Raw genomic sequence first — 21,685 nt, 5'->3', positions numbered from 1 at the left:
GATATGTAAATTCTGATATTAAAATAATATATTATAACCCAAACCAACCCATGGTCCGACCAGTCGACCCAAACCCGACCCGACGGCCCAAACCATTCAAAAACCTCCAATTCCCGCTCGTTCTTGACCGATTATGTTAGGAAATTAGCATATTCCACCAAGTAAACGCGTTACCGACACCTAATTATAGTAGGAGCGTGTTAATTAGTCCGTAATTTATAAACTAACCTTATTAAACCCCAAACGAACCCTAATTGGGGATCTTATATAATCCCTTCGTATTATATCAATTAACCTTGCAGAATCTCTTTCTTCTCATCGCTAACGATTCCCCTAAACTCAATTCCATTTACAATCGCATCCCGTCACCCAAATTAATCTCTCCTTAGCGGCAACTCCTTCGAGAAAATTCACCATCTTACCGGCTGTTATAATTCAATTAACAGGTACGTTTGGGATCGTGTTTCATTGTAGATCAATAGCCCCAACATTGTTTGATCAATCATGGACCAGATTATCCAATTGGATAATCTAGGGTTCATACTTTTTTTTATTCGTATTTATATATTTCTACGTCTGCAAGTTTAGCATCTTGTGATGTGGCTCAGTATATAACAAACGCTAGGTCGCAGGTTCGAACCCGACCCAGCCGGTTTTGGCACTTATTTTTGTCGCTTTGTTTTGTTACCTTTATTAAATTGTTTAATTTTTCCTATTAATTATACACAACACATATAACCATTTAAATATTATTATAAAACCGACAACCTTAAGTCGTGTTCTCGTCATCTAAAACCCAGTTTTTGTTATTTAATTTATTTAAAGACTTTTAATCAATTTCTTGTATATTACTAACATTTAATAAACGTAAATATAATATACCAAACCACTAGACTTGTCGCTTTTCTTTTATATATATGTAATGATAACTCGTTTGATAATGCAAATTGTTTTCATTTAAAAGATTCGTGTACATATTAACTTTTCCAACTTTTATATCACTTTATAAAAGATCTAAAACATACATAATAATAATAATAATAATAATTAGGATAACAATAACAACAATAAAATTTATAAATATAACCCTTGTAATTAACGAAAATGTATTTAATAATATTTTAATCTTACACAACCTTATCGAATCTCAAAACCCGTCATAAATCTTAGTATTTCACTATGATTTTATCTAATTCTTGTTATCATCAGCAACTAGAAATATTTGTCGGTGAACCTCGAGAAGCTTGATCGTTTTCCATCCTAGCCTTTTCTTTTATTATCTCGTCCTCGTTTATCCCTCATTAAAGGTAAGTAAATTCACATCCCCCTTTTTACCGCTTTACAATTTTGGGGGCGTTATGCATTCAAAACCAATTTATTGGTTTCACTACAATTTCGTTATATGCATAATTGTAATTGCTCGATTAGTTGTTATGTGCGAATGTGACTATGTTTTTATTTTATATTGGTTGGTATCTCATCCTCATCCTCATCCTCATTAGTATGATCATACGCCGTCAAAGTAAACCGTTATCAATGCGATTTGGTTGAAAAGATAACTTTTATTTATTGTTATACTAGTTGTAGTGATTTACAATTATCGCATGAAATTGCCTTTTATTATTATATATACTCAAAAAAACTGTGGTTTACTTGCTCAACTTTACGTTGACAAAAATATATATTTTCACGCATGACGCAGGTAGCTTTATCGGATGAGTCAAGTATTGGAAGTTAGATGAGACCTTAGGTTGCTTTGATGATTGAAGAAAACATTTATTTTAAGTTATTTATGTTTTGAATATTTAATTGTAACGGTATTTCTTTTGAGACAAATGTTTGTGTTTTGAACGTTGATATATGAATGAATAATTTAGATATTGACACGTGTATTTTACTTAGTATCTTCTGAGCTAAGATACAATCAATGTCGCGCCCCGACATGTTCCGCCATAGGTTGGGGTGTGACATACGCAATATAACTAAATTATGCATTAAAATATGTCATTTATGTACTACATAAATTGTAATAAATCAGCCTGCATATATGTGGAGCGTATATGTAATACATGAGTATTGTAATAAAATAAGTCATTTTTCTCCTCAAGTTCCTCAAGCATGCATTCCTCATTCACCAGTGTCCTTTGTTTAGCTTTTTGTGACCTTTTTGACCTGCTCGTGATATTCGTGTATGTGAAATATATGTAAGGTCATGGATACAGACATATCTAATCACAATACTATATGCATTAGTTGTAATAAAATATTTAAAGCATACCATTAAAACTGTTATTTTCACTGTTCACCTCATTTTCATTGTTCAATAACATCCCCTGTTTCACCTTTGCTTCTTTTTTACCCTCTTGTTTTCGTGTCTATATCATATATGAATGTCATAATATAAAACAATATACAAATATTTAACATAACGCAGTTGTAACAATCATGAACAAAAATTAACATGGCTGTGGGTTATGATTCAAGTACCAACAAATGAAATGTACAAATATAACAATAGTCATATTTATTCAAGATGTTTTTACCATGAATTATAAGTATCTTAAAGTCTTTGAACAATTATTTTGCAACAATAATCGAGTAAGCATTTAATTGCCAAAATGAGTTCTTTTAGACATTTAATTAAACAGTTGGAGGGCATAACGCATCAAACGCTAATTAAAGCCTATATTGATCAATTAAACACCAAAGCTGAACAATCAACTATGCAATGTAATAAAACAAGTTCATTTACACGTATGCATTATTATAGCTAAACATATAAAGTTCCATTAATATTACCATGATTAACACTACATTTATGCAATATAACTAAAAATATGCAGTATTGCATATATGCAATATAACAACGATACATAAAAATGTATTACGACATCACTGCATGTATTTGATCCTTGGAAAATCATGTAAATTACAAGAACAGATCATTCTTTATATCTTTTATTTTGTACAAATTAATGTTAATCGGCATTATATTCTTATTCTATTAGACAAAAACAGAGCCCATCGTGCTAGCCTCTGTTTTGCTCGATTATGTACTCTTAGTCGATGAGATATGCTCCATAACATAAACAATTATATGTTCGACAAACCTAAAATAGAAATATATATTTGAACATGTGATTCGTGTACTACGCATGTGCGATGTTTAACTGGATATTCAAAATGCTATCTAATATCAATGTACTATTATTCAATTAAAAACAAACAAGCACTACATACCTGCAATAAACATAAAACATGGTTTTGCATCAAGATAACCAGATTATAATGTAATTTACATATGCATTGTATACAAATATGCTCGTATAAGGTAATATTGTTGTATTTTAACAAACATGTCTAAAAAATATTTAATCAAACATATGAATCATGCACTACGTATATGCATTCAAACAAATATCAACTTATATCAACACATTATTGTTTGATTTAAAAAAAACACAAAAACAGAGCATATTGCATATGTGAACTGATATATAACGCAATAATGTTTGATTTATAAACAAAACACACAATAATACTGTATATTGAGTTGATTATGTATAATACACCTATAATTCGTGTACTACATATGTGAAATCAAACAAATACGGGATGACATCGTCATATTGTTACTCAAATTATAAATATAAAACACAAAAAATATATAATCGACTACTATTTTGGGCGATTCATTGTAATACAAACGATATTAAAATGAAATACGTGATAATAACTTCTACAAACGATTACCTGATGGTGTTCTTTAGCTTAATTGACCGATTTCGCAATGAATCAGATGATTTTAGCAAGAAGATAGTATGAAACCCTAGGTTGGGGGACGGTGTACGAGAGAGAGAGAGAGAGAGAGAGATATGGGGAGCCAGAATGTGTACATATATTTTGTATGCCTAATTTACCATTTTCCTAAAACCCATGTCTTTCTTCTTTTATCTTTCCCTTTATTTATTTTCACCCCTTGATTAAGTAAAATCAATAGTTATGAAGGAGTTCTCTAGTTCTCTCATTTGCAGGAGTTCTCTCTAGATCCTACCCGTATATATATATATATATATATCATATTATATAATGATTACTCTTATTATTTGTAAATCTAACATAAAACTTAATAATAATAATAATAAACCATAAAATTATGATAATTATACCAATAATATTTTAAATAAAATTTTACTTAAACCCTATCGATCCCAAATCCATCATAAGTCTTGTATTTGTAAATATTTCGTTTATAATTAATATTATTGTTAACAACCACGAACTTTTGTTGACGTATCTCGAAGAGCTCAACCGCTTTTATCTTAATTTTTAACACCGTCTCATCACTTATTCCACCTGTTAAGGTGAGTAATCACAACCCTCATTTTTACCGTTTTACATTTTTGGGGGCGTTATGCGTTCACAAGTTAAATATATTATAATTTTCACTACAATTCCACTATTTGTGTAGATATGCAATTGCTCAATTAGTTGATACATGCGAATGTGATTGTGTGTTTATTTTTGAGTTATGGTTGTTGGTATCTCATCCTCATAAGTATGATCATAAGCCACCGGAGTAACTCGACCCGTTTAGGACGAAGGAAATGGCTTTTTATTATTATTGTTTATGCTAGTTGTAGTGATTAATGTTTATCTCAAGGAATTGTCATTTCTAATATTATTATGTACAAAATCGTGATTACTTGTTCAACTTTATGTTGACAAACTATATATATTTTAATGCATGACGCATGTAGCTATATGGGATGAAGCAAGAGAATAAAGAATAGACTGGACCTTAGGTTGCATGAAGAATAAAGATTTTTATTTTAATATTTGATTGTAATGTTATCCTTTGAGACAAAGTTTATACTTTGTATACTTGATATATGAAATGAAATAATTTAGATATTGACACGTGTAATTACTTTAGTGTATTTTGAACTATGATTATGTCGCGCCCCGACATGTTCTGTCGTTGGTTGGGGTGTGACAAATAGTTAGAGGTGATGGATATGGAGGTACACAAATTGCATGCTTTAAAACTACATGGCATAAATGCCATTTTAAATTTTTTTTGAACAATAAATAGACGAAGGGATGCATTTTTTCCCGCATGAATAACCCATGTACTCAATTGGTTCATTTTAAGTTTGAGGGAGTCAATATGATCCCACCCAAAAACAGAGCTGGCGTAAAGGAAGGTCGAGGAGGGCGAAACACGTAGGTCCATTCCCCTAAAATGCCCATAATTGTTAAAAGAAAGTGTACAAAATGACTCGTTGGTGAATTAAAAAAAGTGATAAGTCTATGCAATCAAAGGTTATTGATTCAATTATTCTCATTGGTGGTGTTTTTATTTTTTACGGAGAAAAGTTTGCTTTTGCTTTGTGTTTGAACTATTTTAGTAACTTTTTATTATTATTAACTTGCTTTTGTCATTACTGACTTTGAAAATAAAACAGAATTAATAAAATTGTCAAATTATATTTCATATAGCTAAAAACGTGCTATCACAAGTTCTTTTTTATCTTTGTTTCAAACCCCAAAATTTTAGTAATTGTGATGACCTCTCCCACAAATCAACCATGTAAATTGTAAACTAGCTATACTGTATATAATACATAATTTATGGGCAAATTAAGACATTTCAATTTAAGTAATTTACAACTTAATTAACAAATGATACAACTTATATAGCATATTGAAGAGGGGCAAAATAGTAATTTCAATTCTTTAAAAATAGTTATAATATTGTCCTCTCAACTTTAATTAACCTTTATAAATTTAAGTAATAGTTACAACCTTAGCCCTTTAACGTTTAACCATATATTATTTTTAATTTCACATTTAACCCAACATCCACCCACGATTTTTAAACGGTCATAATTTTTTCATACGCTATTATTTTTTTTAAAAGCGGCACCATAAAAACAAGAATTTTATTCTCTTTAATTTGAGTATGATATCGTCTTAGTTGTTTTTAGTTAAAAAAAATAACATTTATGTAGTGGTGTTTGCGATCCGGTTTTAATAGTTTATAAATAAACAATTAGTAGGATCACGTAAACTCCGTTAAAAATTAAAACCAAACCATCATCAACGGCATGCGATCGCGCGGTGGTTAAAGTATATATAGAGTTAGGCAATGTTACACATGGTGAGTTGTGAGTGCATATATATAAATATAAATATAAGTAATATTAACGCGTCTTTGTTTGAACCAAACCAAGTAGCTGGTAGAACAACCCACCGACCGTTGAATTAGAATCATGTGGGTGTTTTACCTGATCTCGTTGCCGCTGACGATGGATGTTCACATTGAAATACTTCGCAGGACCTCACATCCCTCGCTACGTACTGTTCACCGTGGGCTACACATGGTTCTTCTCTTTATCCTTCATTGTTCTCGTTCCCGCTGACATTTGGGCTGTAAGTCGCTAATTGTTATTATTCATCTACTCTTCATTCTAATTACAGCCCTAATTCTTGTGATTTTAATTTGTTGATCTGAAACCACCTAGGGTTTGTTTTTATGGAAATTGGAACCCTAATTGTGATCTTTTGTTAGCCTCACATTAGTGCTTATAATGTGATCATCATGTTTGCCACCGGCATGGTTGTAAAAATCCCGACTAGGCACTGCTCAAAATCGAAACGTTTGTATATATTTGAAAAATTATAAGATATTCTCATCATCTTTGATCAGATTTGTTTAATAAATGGTTTCGTTTGTTCAAATGCTCAATTGATGATCAGATTTGAAAACTCATTTCCATTGCAATCGATGGTCAAATTTGTTCAAATACTGGTCAACTGCATAAGGCGCTACATCATGCATAAGATTATATCAGATGACATTATGTGATGCACACATTTTAAAACCAAGCCAGTAACAGATAAAAGACTGTTGCTGTGAATGACACTTTGTTTTAATCTTACTGTATCCTTAATGAAGTTCATATATTTCTTGATCTCTTTGAGGTGGTTATGATTTAAAGTTTGAACTATTGGGCTGCAAAAACTTTGTTTGGGGACTTACTGGGTATGTTTGTGTTTTCGTTGGGTTGCAAAAACTTAGGTTACGTTTGCTCGATGTTCAATGCCTAAAGATGATTTCATGGAGTAGGAAATACATATAGACCATCTGCATGACTAGGGCACATGTGTTTTACTTTTGAATTTTCATGTTAGCATGCTCATTGCTTTGTAGTGCTCTATGTTTAATGTACATGAGCTTCCAATTAATGGATCAATTTGTGTGCATTGCTGCATATGACATGAGTTTTTCACGAGGTTACGTCAAACATCCAGTAGTTGTTTTAAACATTTCTTCTCTTTTGCAGGCTATGAGTGATCAGGACAAGGGGGGTATTCCTTTCTTTTGGAGCTTATCATATTGGAGTACATTTTTACTCACCTGGTATACTTTTTTTAACTTTATAATATATGTTTTGAACCATCTTTTACTTGGTACACTTTTTATAAGTTTTATAGTTTCTGTTTTCATATGCAGGGTTGTGGTGCCTATTCTTCAGGGTTTTGAAGATGCTGGGGACTTTACAGTGACCGAAAGATTAAAAACCAGTTTACATGTGAATTTGTTGTTTTATGTGATCGTTGGTTCTGTTGCATTCTTTGGACTCATACTGCTTATATTATTGCATAATAACTGGTTTGTTTCTAACCTTTTACTTATTTCATGGAAGTCTCTTATATCTTGTTACAGATTGTGGTTTGCATGCTCGAATGATATATAAACATGTTTTTTTATAGTACAGGCTGAAAAAGACCGGATTAGGTCTGTAAACGAATTGAACAAACATGAACGGTTCATGTTCGTTCTGTTCATTAAACTTTAAGCGAACAAACAATCGAACATGAATATTACAACGAACAAGGTTTTGTTGTTCATGTTTGTTTATGTTCGTTCGTTAATAATGTAAACGAATGGTTCACAAGTGTAAACGAATGAACATAACTGAACATAGATGAACGGACATAACTAAGTGAACCCCAATTAAAATCTAACATGAAGTTAAATATATTGGAACTGATAACTTATTAAAACTAGACTAAATTGTAACGAGCCTAAACAGTTGACTATGTAAATAAATGAACCTACACAAATATAAACTAGTGAACGTAAATGAACGTAAACGAACGAACATTCACAAATGAGACATGTGTTCATGTTTATTCATTTAACTAAATGAAAAAAATTAATTTGTTCACGTTCGTTTGTTTTAGTAATTAAACGAACATAAACGAGTTTCTCGCCGAACAGTTCATTGAATGTTCACTTCATTTACATACTTTGACAGGGTTAGGTTTGGTTGACATGCAAGAACTTTTTGTCCACTCTTCACCTTTTCATAAATAGTTATTGCGCTTACTATGATATAAAAAACAATATTATCACCACAATGATCTAAATGTTATGAGGTTCTATGCATTAAACTAATTCATTTGACCCGTTTAAGATGAACCAAGCCCAAATCGACTCGTTAATAAGTAAAAGATTCTTTAATCGTTTAAAATTTTTATTTTTGTCAATTGTTTGACAGGAGCGGCGGTATAATTGGGTTCGCCATGGCTTGTTCAAATACATTTGGGCTTGTGACGGGTGCGTTTCTTCTAGGGTTTGGTTTAAGTGAAATTCCAAAGGGCATTTGGATTAACGCTGACTACGTTACTCGCCAAAAAGTTCTTTCACATAAAGTGGCTAGAGCTGCTTTAAAACTTGATGATGCTCATCAAAACTTCTCAAATGCTATTGTTGTAAGTCTGATTCTTCATTGCATCATTTGTATACTGTGCTTCTTTTAAATAGTTGTACTCTTCACACAGCACATAATACACCTTAATTAGTTATATCCGAAAAATTCCGGTTATTTCTAATATTTGTATATGGTAGGATGAAAATAGCCTTTTTTTTTCTAGCATAGAAAGATCAGTATGACAAATCATAGGTGGATAATAGACTTATAGACGGGGGGTTAGCTTGGTTTTTTAAAATGCACGCATTAAAAGCGCATAATGCACGGTGCGGTTTGATGGGCCATTTCTGAGTTAAAAGTGCGTTTCTACATAGATTACTTGTATCTTGTGCATAGACCACTTGCACGCATGGAGTTAAAAGCTTTATTTTGGTTATACATAATGGTAGTGCTATAGTCTTCAATTTTATATTTCTTTTAATCTCTTATTTTTTAGTGTTTATAGTTAACAAGTTAAAATGTTATCTAAATAGTTTTTTGTATTTTTTTAATAACAAACGTCTTGCATACGTGATGCGTGTGTATCGCACATTGGCTTTTTGGATAAAAACGCTTCGGAGCGCATCACACGTTTTAAAACCTAGGTGAAACGGGTTTAGGTCAGAATATGACTTTTCAGTATGGGTTGACCCGTCAATGTTTTTTTCTTTTACCTCAAACTTTATGAATAATTAATGTTTCTTTTATGTGTTTGTAACTGGATTATTAAGATATTAATGCAGTGTTTTTTTAATGAAAAGATTTAATTAGTTGTAAGCAATTAAATACACTGTTACTCTCATCCAGTTTGACCATTTTGACCCATTTTGTTATTAACTAAGTTTAAATGTTAAATGATTTATTGCATCAGGTTGCTCAAGCAACATCAAAGCAAATGTCAAAACGTGACCCGTTGAGACCATACATGGATATCATTGATAAAATGTTGACAAATATGGTAATTTTTTTTTGTCATTTTGTTCATTGAAAAGTTATGTATTTTGTGCTATTTGATACATTGATTTCAATACGTTAAAGTTTAGTTTAATGAAGATCCGTCTTTCAAACCACAAGGAGGGAGGTTAGGGGAAAACGATATGGATTATGACACCGATGAGAAATCTATGGCAACACTAAGGCGCCAACTTAGAATAGCTAAAGCCAACTACTACTGTTGTAAAAGGTAACTAAGTGTTATGAGTTTCATAATTAGGCATGTAAATGAACAAAACGTACACGAACGGAGCATGTTCGTGTTCGTTTGTGTTTTTAACGAACAAATGAGAGAAAGCGGACATTTAACGAAAGTGTCTTTATTTGTTTGTGTTCACTCATTAAGAAAATGAACGTGTTCGTGTATGTTCGTTCGTTAACAGTATAAACGAATGGTTTATGAATGTAGACGAAAGGACATACATGTTAAAAGTAAATGTAAACAACAATATGTTGGGTCTAAAATGTTACTGATATTGAATTAAGTTGTAATGGGCTGAACAAATTTAAATACATATCCAAACGTAAATGGATGGGGCTAAACAAATGTAAATGTACCAATTTAAACGGACTAGCATAAATGAACTTAACAGAACGAATATAAACGAACTTTCATCAACATAAATGAACAAACCAGACGTGTTCATGTTAGTCTGTTTAACTAATGACCAACACTAATGGTTCTCTGAATGTTCGGTTCGTTCTCAAGTAAGTGTTATGAATATTATTTTTCTTATGGAAATTGCATTCGCTAAAATTTGAGTGTCAAATATGTTTGCATTTTTCTTATTTCTTTAGCAATTTAATTTAAGTAAATTGATTTAGAAGGTTTTAACTAAGCTATATGGGTGACTTTTAACCTGTTTTACCCGTTCCATACTTTTTAAATTTGACCCGTTTGACCTGTTACATACAATACATAATTCAAACTACTCATTTATAAGGAAATGGGACAGAATTGCCATTTTTTTTGCGAAATGAAAAAAAAAGATAAGTTAAAAACGGACAAAATAAAATTTCAAAGTTTTAAGAAATTTAAGGGTAAAATGGTCATATTATTTGTTGTTAATATGTAAACTGCTTATGTTTGATATTTTGGCTGTTTTGGTTTGGATATATGAAATTGTCTTATTTATTTGTTTGCTGAATCATCTATGTTTTACTTTCTTGATCAGTGAATACATGAACTTTGTGATAGAAGCCCTTGAGCTGGAGGACACGCTAAAGAGTTACGGACACCGTGATGCTACTGGATGGTTTGCTTTCTCATTCCAGGCTTGTTACACCTTCCATTCAGTTTTTATTGTCTAAATATGCTTCATGTTTTGGAAATTATTGTTACATTGTGATTTGGGTCACGATTCTTGGTTGGACTTGTGAGAGTTTGTTAGGAGAGTCAACCGATTTGCAGAGACAGTTAATCGATTCCACGTGCTTATAGTTTTAATAAGAATATGCACTGAGCCACTGATCAAAGTTTTATGAGAACTTGAGAAGTAAAGAAATTTTCCTGAGATTTATACTGTTGAAAAATATTAAAACATCATTCTGACATTTTCACTTTTGAAACATTATGGACCAAACATTGTTTATGATGATGACTTTGTTTATGTTATGGACCACACTTGCAATTGAACCTTTACATAGGGTCTTACATGCAATTTTTTTTATAAACAATGGATGTAATTTATAATGCAGGTTTGAAAACATTTCTGTTAATTCACTTTGCAGGAAATATATTTCAAGCTTCAGGCCTGAGCGTCCAGGGAAGATAGGATCATATCTTGATACAGTTGGTAATCATTTTATGTCCCCAAATTATGTTATAGTATTATCATTTTTTGTTAATTTCTAGTTAATTAATATTGTAGAGCTGATATGGCGGTATGCCATGAGGAAGCAACTGAAAAAGCTTTCGGCCATCATATTGGGCTGTTTGACTGCTGCGATTCTTTTAGCGGAAGCCACTATGCTTCCGAGGGGAGTTGACTTTTCTCTTTTTTCTATTTTGATTAATGCGGTTCAAACAAACGGAGTGTTTGTGCAGGTAACTTCTTTTATTTCATATTTTAAAATTAATTTAATTTTGGTAAATAATTTTTTTAGTGAGAATTTCATATATGTTCTTAGAAGTTTGTAAAATATCATATATACCCTATCTAAAGTCAATATATTACGTATACCCTTTTTTAATCAACTTTTAGTTCATGACTATATAACTTCTCTCAAGCATATTATTATGTTTTTGTCTCTATTTTAATTTTTTAAATAAATATGCTTTAAACAATCGTAAATGAGAAATAACTAATAATGACAAACAGTGGCACACATGGAAAAAAAAATCTTCTAAATTTGGATAATCCCTACTACTTTAATGTTTTTGAACTTTTTGTCATATGGCACATTGTTGCTACTTTAAATTTTATATTTGGGTGTTATATTTATGATTGTGGTCTTTTGATATATATTGATAATTTATTGATTTTTGGATTAGTATTTTGTTAAAAGTAATGAGCTTGTAGTAGTTCTAAAATAAAAGTAAATTATTTATTATTTAGGGTGAATTTGAATTAAATTGAATTTATTCGAATTTAAGTTTCAAATAAGAATTGAATTTCGAATCGGGCAAGAAATTCGAATACGAATTCAAATTAAATAAACCAAATCCAGTTTGAATCGAAGACAGATTCAGATACAAAAAACAAAAATTCGAAAATTTGATTCGATTAATTCGGAATTTCGCTATTCGATTCGTTGAACAACTCTATTTGTAGGGGTATATATGATATTTCAGAAGTATCTAGGGGTATATATGAAGTTATACTATATGAGCCTTATATCACTTTTTTACATATGTTTTCAGGTTTTCAGTTTCATTCCCTTGATGTATATGTGTGTATGCACTTATTATTCATTATTTAAAATTGGAAGGTTGACTTTCTACTCACTTACTCCAAGTCAAACAAGTTCAGTTAGCCTTCTAATGATATGCTCGTAAGTGTTTTTTAGTTTTTAATGCTTAACAGACAAAATCTCATTTGTTTTCATAACATTGTAGATAGTAATATTGACGTTAAAATCTTTTTTCAGCCAGGTGGCACGATACGCACCTCCCGTCTCGTATAATTTTCTAAATCTTATTCATCTTCCGCGCGATGCCACAACTGTATTTGAACGGGTTAGATTTTAGTATCTGTTTTTTTAATTGCTTAGTTCAATCTAATTGAAAGCTTGTATCTAAACAATAAGTCTCACAACCATCCTCATGAATAGGCTTGTAAATAAACCAAACGTTCAGTGAAACGAACATGCCTTGTTCGTTTATTTATGTTAGTAAACCTTTGGTAATTTTAGAGTTAGTTTACATCTGGTTAAGTTTGTTCGTTTATGTTCTTTAATAAATTCATTAACATTTATAGGCCCATTATAATCTAATCTAGTTTTAGTAACTTTTTAGGTCCGTCACATTGTTCACATTTACTTCTAGTCTGTTTTATACTTTTATTCCACCTATGTTTTTTTTGTTATTTATGTTCAGTTGTATTTGTTTGTTTACGTACGGGACCTGTTCATGTATACCGTTAACGAATGAACCTAAACGAACATGAGCATGTTCATTTTCTTTGCGAACGAACAAGAACCAGAGAACTATGCTTGTTTAGTTGTCCTTATTCGACTGTTTGTTCGATTAAAGTTAAACGTTTTTGTTCAGTTCTTTACAGACCTACTCATGGTCATGACACATTCATTTCAATTTCATGGTGATGATGAACAATGAATTTTGCTTATATTTATGAATTGTAATCAGTATTTAACAACTTATTTTGGAGGAGAGCAACTACATATAGGATGGTGACATGGTGTAGATGGAGAGCAGCTACAGGTGTTTTGTGCGATAAGAGGTTCCCAACTAAACTAAAGGGAGAATTTTATAGGGTTGCAGTTAGACGTGCAATGTTATATGGAACAAATTATTTGGCCATAAAAAAGGCACATGCATGTAAGATGGAGGTTGCAGAAATGAGAATGCTAAGGTGGATGTGTGGGCATACAAAGTTGGACCGAATAAGAAATGTTGTTTTCCGAGAGAGATTAGGGGTGGCTTTGATAGAAACCTGGTTCGGGTTAGTATCCATAATGCCAAACGGGTCAAGTCAATTAAAGAATATATTCAGTTTCCCGCCTGTCATTTAACTTAAAGAGTCTTCAAATGAGAGTCAAAGTCAAAGGCTTAATTTGAGGAGTCAAATGCTAAAGTAATGGAGAAGTTTCAACACTCATTTAGAATAAAGTAATGGAGAAGTCAATGTTCATATTTATGAATTTACTTGGTTAAAATCCTTGTAATGGAGATCTAATCCTTCTCGAATAGGATTAATTGGAGAATAGCCCATCTCGAATCGGGCCAACTATCCTTTAAATTCTTGTTTAAGTTTTGGGTTTCTATCAATTGGTTCCATTGCCGGGAAACATTAAAGGAATGATGGTGCAAACCGGGGGTAGCGGTGGTAGCAGTCTTACATCCGATCAAATCGCCGCTCAATTGGCAGCCATCGCCTCCAAGCTTGACACCATACTCTCATGGTTGAGAGGTGATGTTGCAGAAATCAAGTCCCAGATGGTAAGAGATGGCAACTATTGTGAAAAGGCAGATAAGGTTCGAAAGAACATGGAAACGGAGGACAGTTTAATGGCAGACAAAAGAGTCGAGATGATGAACTCTTATAACCAGAAAACTCATCAGATTTTGAAAATTAAATCTGATGAACCTAATGCCATGAGTTTGGACCTTGAATCCGAGTCCAAAGTTGGCCATATAGAGCCCAACAGAATCCTAGTAGCAACACCTGCCTTGAAACCTAACTTATCGGTTGTTACTCAGTCATCACAATCCACTCCTAAAATCCTTCCACACGTATTTGATTCCGTGAAGCACGGGCGATTTCTAGCATGCAAACTGTTGGGCTCAGGGAAAGAGGAAAAGAATACCGACTCTGAACAACCAATTGCAATTACAGTTACAGGGGACACCTATGATAAGAAAAAAATCGTTGAAATCAAGTGGTCATCAAGGTCGGGTGTAGATGCAAAAGACAAGGAAATCGCATGGCCTTCACAATATGCTCTAGCTTATGGATGGATCTATGAAGAGGGTCAGCCTATAATTGAATGGTTGATCGCTTGGCACAACAATTCCTTTCTTTTCGACTTGAGGACAAGTCGTGTCTCCGGGCCAGAAGTATTGATAGAAACCTGGTTCGGGTTAGTATCCATAATGCCAAACGGGTCAAGTCAATTAAAGAATATATTCAGTTTCCCGCCTGTTATTTAACTTAAAGAGTATTCAAATGAGAGTCAAAGTCAAAGGCTTAATTTGAGGAGTCAAATGCTAAAGTAATGGAGAAGTTTCAACACTCGTTTAGAATAAATATGCCTAGGGTCATTTCTTTAAGGAAGTCAATGTTTATATTTATGAATTTACTTGGTTAAAATCTTTGTAATGGAGATCTAATCCTTCTCGAATATGATTAATTGGAGAATAGCCCATCTCGAATCGAGCCAACTATCCTTCAATTTCTTGTTTAAGTTTTGGGTTTCTATTAGGCTTGCATATCAGATAAGATAAGAGAGGGGAGCTTGAGATGGTTTGGACATGTGAAGAGAAGACAGACGACGACTCCTGTTAGATCTGTAGAAAACATTACTATAGAGGGGAATAGAGGTGGAGGCCGACCCAAATTGACTTGGGATGAGAGGATTAGGAATGATTTGCTAGACATGCACCTCTCCGAGGACATGGTCAAGGATAGAAATTCTTAGAGACGTAGAATTAAGGTTGAGGAGTTTTAGAGAGAATGCATAGTTTTTTATTACAATTATCTTAGAGGTTTCTTTCTACCTTTATTTTGTCACATGCCATTCTGATATTTCCTTTTCTTACCCCCATATTTCTTCAAGTTCATCTATTTTGTATGTTATCTTTATTTTTATTCTATATCATTTTCTGTACTTATTTATTACTTTTTAATTTACTACTACTACTATTATTATTATTATCATTCGTAGTATTCTTATATTTTTATACTTACTAAACTTAATTTTATTTGTTTATGTGTTTATTTAGTTTTAGTGTTAATTAATAAATTAATTTAATTTATATATTTTTTTAACTATTATTGTATATTTCTAATTATCAGTACCTTTATTTATCTATTTTATTATGACTAATGTTTTTTATTATTTAATATTAATTGTATCTAGTTTTTTTTTTATTTCTCCAACATCTAAAGATCTTCTCTGTTGAATTTTGTCTTTTTATATTATCTAATGTATATGGGTTTCGGAGCTGATGGTCTCTCTGGAAGCAACCTCTCTGTTATTTTGTTCTTTGGAATAGAGATTCGGTTAGCCTACATCCCACCCTCCCCAGACCCTGTTTATAGCATTGCTATTTATGGGATCCTACTGGGTATGGTTGTTGTTGTTGTATTTAACAACTTATTCTACTTGCCAACCCTAGGGGTGGGATCCATTGCGAATGAATTTTACCTACTAAACATACATATACCTAGAGTAATTATCGTTACTGTTACTCTACAGTTTTGAACAAGAGTAATTACACTACAAAAAATAAAGTAATGCAATAATATTTAATCTATTTAAAAACTGTAGAGTAATAATAATTACTCTAGTACTAGCATAATTACTCTAGTTATTTGTACATTACGATCACAATATATGTTAAACTGGTTGAACAAAATGAAACCTAATTTGCCTATAAATTTATCAATTGTTTAGTTGACTAATAAACATTAATAATTTATTTACAGAGAATGGGTAAAATCGATGATGCGGTCCCCTTTTTTGGTCAAAACTTTAACAGAATCTATCCGCTTATAATGGTTGTATATACTATAATGGTTGCAAGCAATTTTTTTGACCGAGTTATGAGTTATTTTGGAAATTGGAGGATATTCAAGCTGGGAAATGAAGATGAAGCCGAAGATCTTGATGGATTTGATCCATCAGGATTGATGATTTTGCAGAAAGGTGATGCATTTACTTTCTCTGATGATTTTATTTATAAATAATTGTAGTTCTTTTATGCAACCCTTTTTTTTGTGTATAGAACGGTCTTCGATTGCTAGAGGACATAAGGTTGGTGAATTCATCATTCCTCTGGCGAGGTATTTTAACGACACGAATACAGATATAGAAACCGGCAGCAATAACTTGGTAAGTGATCCCCAACAATTTTTTTTTAATTCTGTTATTGCTAGTGTTTAATGAATGTTGAATTAGTATATACATAGGGGCTTTTGTTTCAGATCAATATGAGAATAGTATACTGTATATGTACTTATTGCTTTGAATGTGATGCACAAGACAGTTATTTAACCGCCTCGTGACTCTTCTGCTATATTATTACTGGTTTTGAAAACCATGTCTCCTATGTACATACGTGGGAGAGAGAATGTGAGGCGGTTAAAAAACCATCTTACGCATTACATTTAAAGCAATAGGTATACACTTTATTTTAATTGAAGATGGTACGTAATTATGTAACTTGGTACGTGATATGGTGCCCTTATGTATGGTACGTGATACTATATTACAAAAATATGGGCCGGCCCTTGCACGTGTTGCATTACCTTTTTTAAGAAGATAAGCTGTTGTACAGAACCGCCCCTTGTATATATGTATGTATGTATGTGTGTGAGATTGAAGCTATCAATGTTTTGGTTTAGGCTGCTTCCAATACGTTTTCAATTGAAGATGGCACCACCAACAAATACAAATCATTGAGAACGGCCCCAGCTTCAGACATAAACATGGCTGCAGACACTGATCCCAACGTGGGACTCGAGCAACCGTCTAGGATAACCTCAACCTGGGTGTCCATGAAGACCAATCTCCAAAACTTTAAATCTAATATGGCGGCTAGAAGATTCATGCCTTTGCGCCAGTCTCAAGATTCACAAGAACCTTCTCAATCTCAATCTGAATCTCTAGACGAAATCTTTGCCAGGATAACAAAAACGCCACGAGATGACGATGATCATGACAGGTATGCAGCGGGCCCCAGTAGACATGGTAGTTGAGACAAGTGGGTGCAAATTTTGTTGTATAGGATGAAGAAATCAAATGACAATTATTCATGTATACTTATAGCATAGATGGGAAATGCACCCATGGTTTAGATGAGGAGTTGTGTTTTATGTGTGCATAACTCTGGCTCATTGTGTAACTAACATTAATGGTTATTCAAAATAGTTATGATAAAGGAGTTCTTGAATTGGATTTAAATCATTGTTAGTTTTTTTCTTTTGTGTTACTCGACATCATAGACAAACACAAATGAAATAAAACATAATCAAATTATGACACCGTTTGATAATAATATATATGACAAATAGACATTGTTTTTGACCACTAAAATAAAAGTTTGAAGTTACAATGATTATATTATCAGCAATGGAAGTTACATACTCCATAGAATATTAACTAATTTTAAAAGTTGTCACAATCAGGTCACTTATAAAATCTTTTGTTCCAATCAGATTACTGAACTTTCAATTTTGTTCCAATCCTAAATATTTTACCTGAATAGCAGGTAATCTAGGTTTTTTTTAATTTTTCAACGTTTTTACTTTGCATAATTAATTTTATAGGTTGCGAAAATTAGTAAAAATACGAAATATAATTTTAAAATTCCGAAAATTTGCAAAAAGAGTTCGGAAAATTGAGGTTCGGGCTAGAACGGGTCAAAAAGGATTTCAGGTAAGTTTTTTTTTGAACCAACGAATCAGCGCGTTTTCAACACGTTACAACCTATTTGAAACGGATTAGGTGCTGAAACGAACTGAAAAAATCGCTTAAACGCGTTGTTATGTGCTGAAACGTACTGAAAAATTGTTTAAATGAGCTGTTAGGTGCTGAAACGAACCTTAAAAATCGCTTAAACGAGCTGTTAGGTGCTGAAACGAACTGAAAAATCGCTTAAACGAGCTGTTAGGTGCTAAAACGAACTGAAAAATCACTTAAATGAGCTGTTAGGTGCTGAAACGAACTGAAAAACCGCTTAAACGAGTTGTTAGGCACTGAAACGAACCTTAAATATCACTTAAACGAGCTGTTAGGTGCTGAAACAAAATGAAAAATCGCTTAAACGAGCTGTTAGGTGCTGAAACAAACAGAAAAATCGCTTAAACGAGCTTTTAAGTGTTAAAACGAACTGAAAAAATCGCTTAAACGAGCTTTTGTTGTTCAAATGGGTTGTAACGTGTTGAAAACGCGCTAATTCGTTGGTTCAAAAAAAAAAAACTGACCTGAAACCCGTTTTAACCCGTTCCGACCTTGACCCGTTCTAATCCGAACCTCAATTTTCCGAACTCTTTTTGCAAATTTTCGGAATTTTAAAATTATATTTCGCATTTTTACTAATTTTCGCAACCTTTAAAAGTTATTATGCAAGGTAAAAACATTGAAAAATTAAAAAAAAAACCTAGATTATCTGCTATCTAGGTAAAATATATAGGATTGGAACAAAAATGAAAGTTAAGTGATCTGATTGGAACAAAAGTTTTTATCAGTGATCTGATTGAAACAACTTTCAAAGTTGATTACTATTATATGAAGTAGTCCCATTTTTTATTGGTTATGTTAGAGCGTATGTATCTGGTGACCTCACGCCCACAGCCCACCCTCGTAATGAAAAGGGGTGTGGAATACCAATAGGCCACCGGCGATTGTGGGTGCGGCATTAGCCAAAGAATGTTTATGAGACCCCGTTTTCATTTCTAAATTTTTTCTTAACCAATCAAAACCATACATTGTCTTTTTTTTTTCATTTAACTTTCAAGTGAAACCATTATACGCTATTAGTGGTTACCAATGTTTTCCCAAATGAAACATACATTAGCAGTAACATGGTCGGTAGGTTTTATTTTGAACATCTTAAACCATTCACATTCTATCCATGAAAATTATGAGTTAAGTTCTTGTAAGAATAATATATATTTATATATGACCATTATAATCATTTATATTATAATATATCAAAATATTAACTATACCTTATTATATATTAGTTTGGTAATTGTTGACGGACCATATTACCTATAATTAACTAATAAAATGTTTCTTCTTGGATGTATATAAAGAGAGAGAAATATTAACATTATAACCTAATTACGCACACATAACAATTTTGTGTGCCTCCTCTCTTCTAAAACTGGGTTCCTCTCAAGAACCCTAATCTTCGTCCTTAACTATACATTCTAAAGGGGAACTCGACCAAAATGACAAACATGTCGACTACATCATACCCTGCTGCGGTTACTACTTTCTTTGTTGTAACAGGTTGGCTCATAGGTTTAATATTTATCATGTATTCTATTGCTTACATGAAGAACTGATAAACATGTGGTATCGGATCGATGTTGATTAATCAGTTTTTCATGTTTTCCCTAAATCTGGAATTGAATTTGAAGACATGGACTAAAATTTGATAAACCAGTTTTTTCGTTTTTTTTTCATATTCTATTACGAAAATAATATATGAAACTATTTAAAATCGCTAAAATCCATATTTAATAAACCCTAATATTTTCGAAATCTATTAAAATCATGATTAAAGATTTCGATTCTAGTTTTTTTTGTATGTTTAATTGTTACAATTTTCGATGATATTTTTCGTGTTCATCATAATTATCGAAAATTATACATATGTTGGTTCAAAATCTAGATTAAAATCTGTTAATGATTATTTAGAAAAATATTTTTTCAAATCTTGGATAACTTAGTAGTTTTAATATTTTTTTAAAAGATTTGAATCTTCTTAAAATAGGAAACATATATAATTGTTAATCATTAAAAATATTTGAACCAAATCTTATTATTATTATTTATATAGTTAATAAAGATCATGGGTTAAGGGATTAAACCAATTTAGGGGTTATTTAAAAAAAATATCATGTATTATGGGCTTAAAACACATTATGGGTTCTAAGAGTTTATGGGCTTGGGTCATAACCCATAAACCCGAAAGCTCACTAATACCGGAATCAATATTTTCCCGAAAACTCCATAAAATCATGTAAACACCCAAATACCGAAAACCCGCTAAAAGCCGAAAACTGACCATTCAGGGGAACCTAAAATTCTCGAGAACTAAGGTTTTACCGGAAACTTAAAGATCCTTACCCCTAATCATTCTTTTGCTATTAACTAATTAAATGTTTTGTAAACACTTAAATGTTATAAATTTTTACAAAACATAAAAGGTTTAACTTGAATGAATTTTTTATGTATAGCTTCTGTCCAAAGGTGATGTGTTACATCAACCCTATTACTCAAGTCTAACTGAAAAGCTTTTGTTAATTTTTGCCTAAGATGATACAAATGCCCAATTATGACCAAAGGTGTTGTGTTATATTTTTATCAAGCAAAACTAGCCCGTTCATAATTAAAATAACTGTCTCCCTTCTGTCCAAAGGTGATGTGTTACAATTGTTTTGCACACATACTTAAATAAATTTTAATTATGCTCAAAGGTGATTAATTTTTTTTGTTTAAGTAGAATTTTTAATTATAGTCTATTAGTTTGATGTTAATAATAGACATATCACATCTTCAATAAAATATAATGATCCTCACATTAATGATCATTCATTAATCTAATGATCATAAACTTTAATATATCTTACTTTAATATCCCATAGCATTACTCACTAAAATTTTCTTTTATAAATAACTATCTCATCCAAATCATTCACTTTAATAAAACATAATATAAGTTTTAAATCATAAAGAGTTTCAATAATATTTAGCTCTTTTCAGTTTTAATTATCCTTTAAGACATGATATAACTACTCTACTGCTCTTTCTAATAACAATCATTGTATTAAAAAACTAGAGCATAACAAATG

The 21,685-nt window shown here is 31.9% G+C and overlaps 1 long non-coding RNA gene and 1 pseudogene across 2 annotated transcripts; one reads left to right on the top strand and one right to left on the bottom strand.

The window, feature by feature from the left end:
• Positions 1–2,095: 2,095 nt before the first annotated feature.
• On the bottom strand, positions 2,096–3,832 carry LOC143632505 (uncharacterized). Its single transcript, XR_013153526.1, has 3 exons — positions 3,754–3,832; positions 2,279–2,375; positions 2,096–2,172 (listed from the first exon to the last, which is right to left on the bottom strand). It is a non-coding gene; the product is annotated as an uncharacterized LOC143632505 (long non-coding RNA).
• A 2,443-nt stretch (positions 3,833–6,275) lies between these two features.
• On the top strand, positions 6,276–18,082 carry LOC143632512 (uncharacterized; annotated as a pseudogene). Its single transcript, XR_013153527.1, has 14 exons — positions 6,276–6,435; positions 7,350–7,426; positions 7,520–7,678; positions 8,571–8,784; positions 9,634–9,720; positions 9,806–9,945; positions 10,931–11,011; positions 11,487–11,551; positions 11,627–11,802; positions 12,619–12,749; positions 12,846–12,933; positions 16,586–16,805; positions 16,885–16,991; positions 17,504–18,082. The product of XR_013153527.1 is annotated as an uncharacterized LOC143632512 (transcript).
• The last annotated feature ends 3,603 nt before the right edge of the window (positions 18,083–21,685 follow it).

The sequence above is a fragment of the Bidens hawaiensis genome, unplaced genomic scaffold, assembly GCF_021521415.1.
Source record: "Bidens hawaiensis isolate Kalapana, Puna unplaced genomic scaffold, B.hawaiensis_p1.1 tig00006392_1, whole genome shotgun sequence".
Classification (NCBI taxonomy): domain Eukaryota; kingdom Viridiplantae; phylum Streptophyta; class Magnoliopsida; order Asterales; family Asteraceae; genus Bidens; species Bidens hawaiensis.
This window is presented reverse-complemented; position numbering and strand designations above follow the sequence as displayed.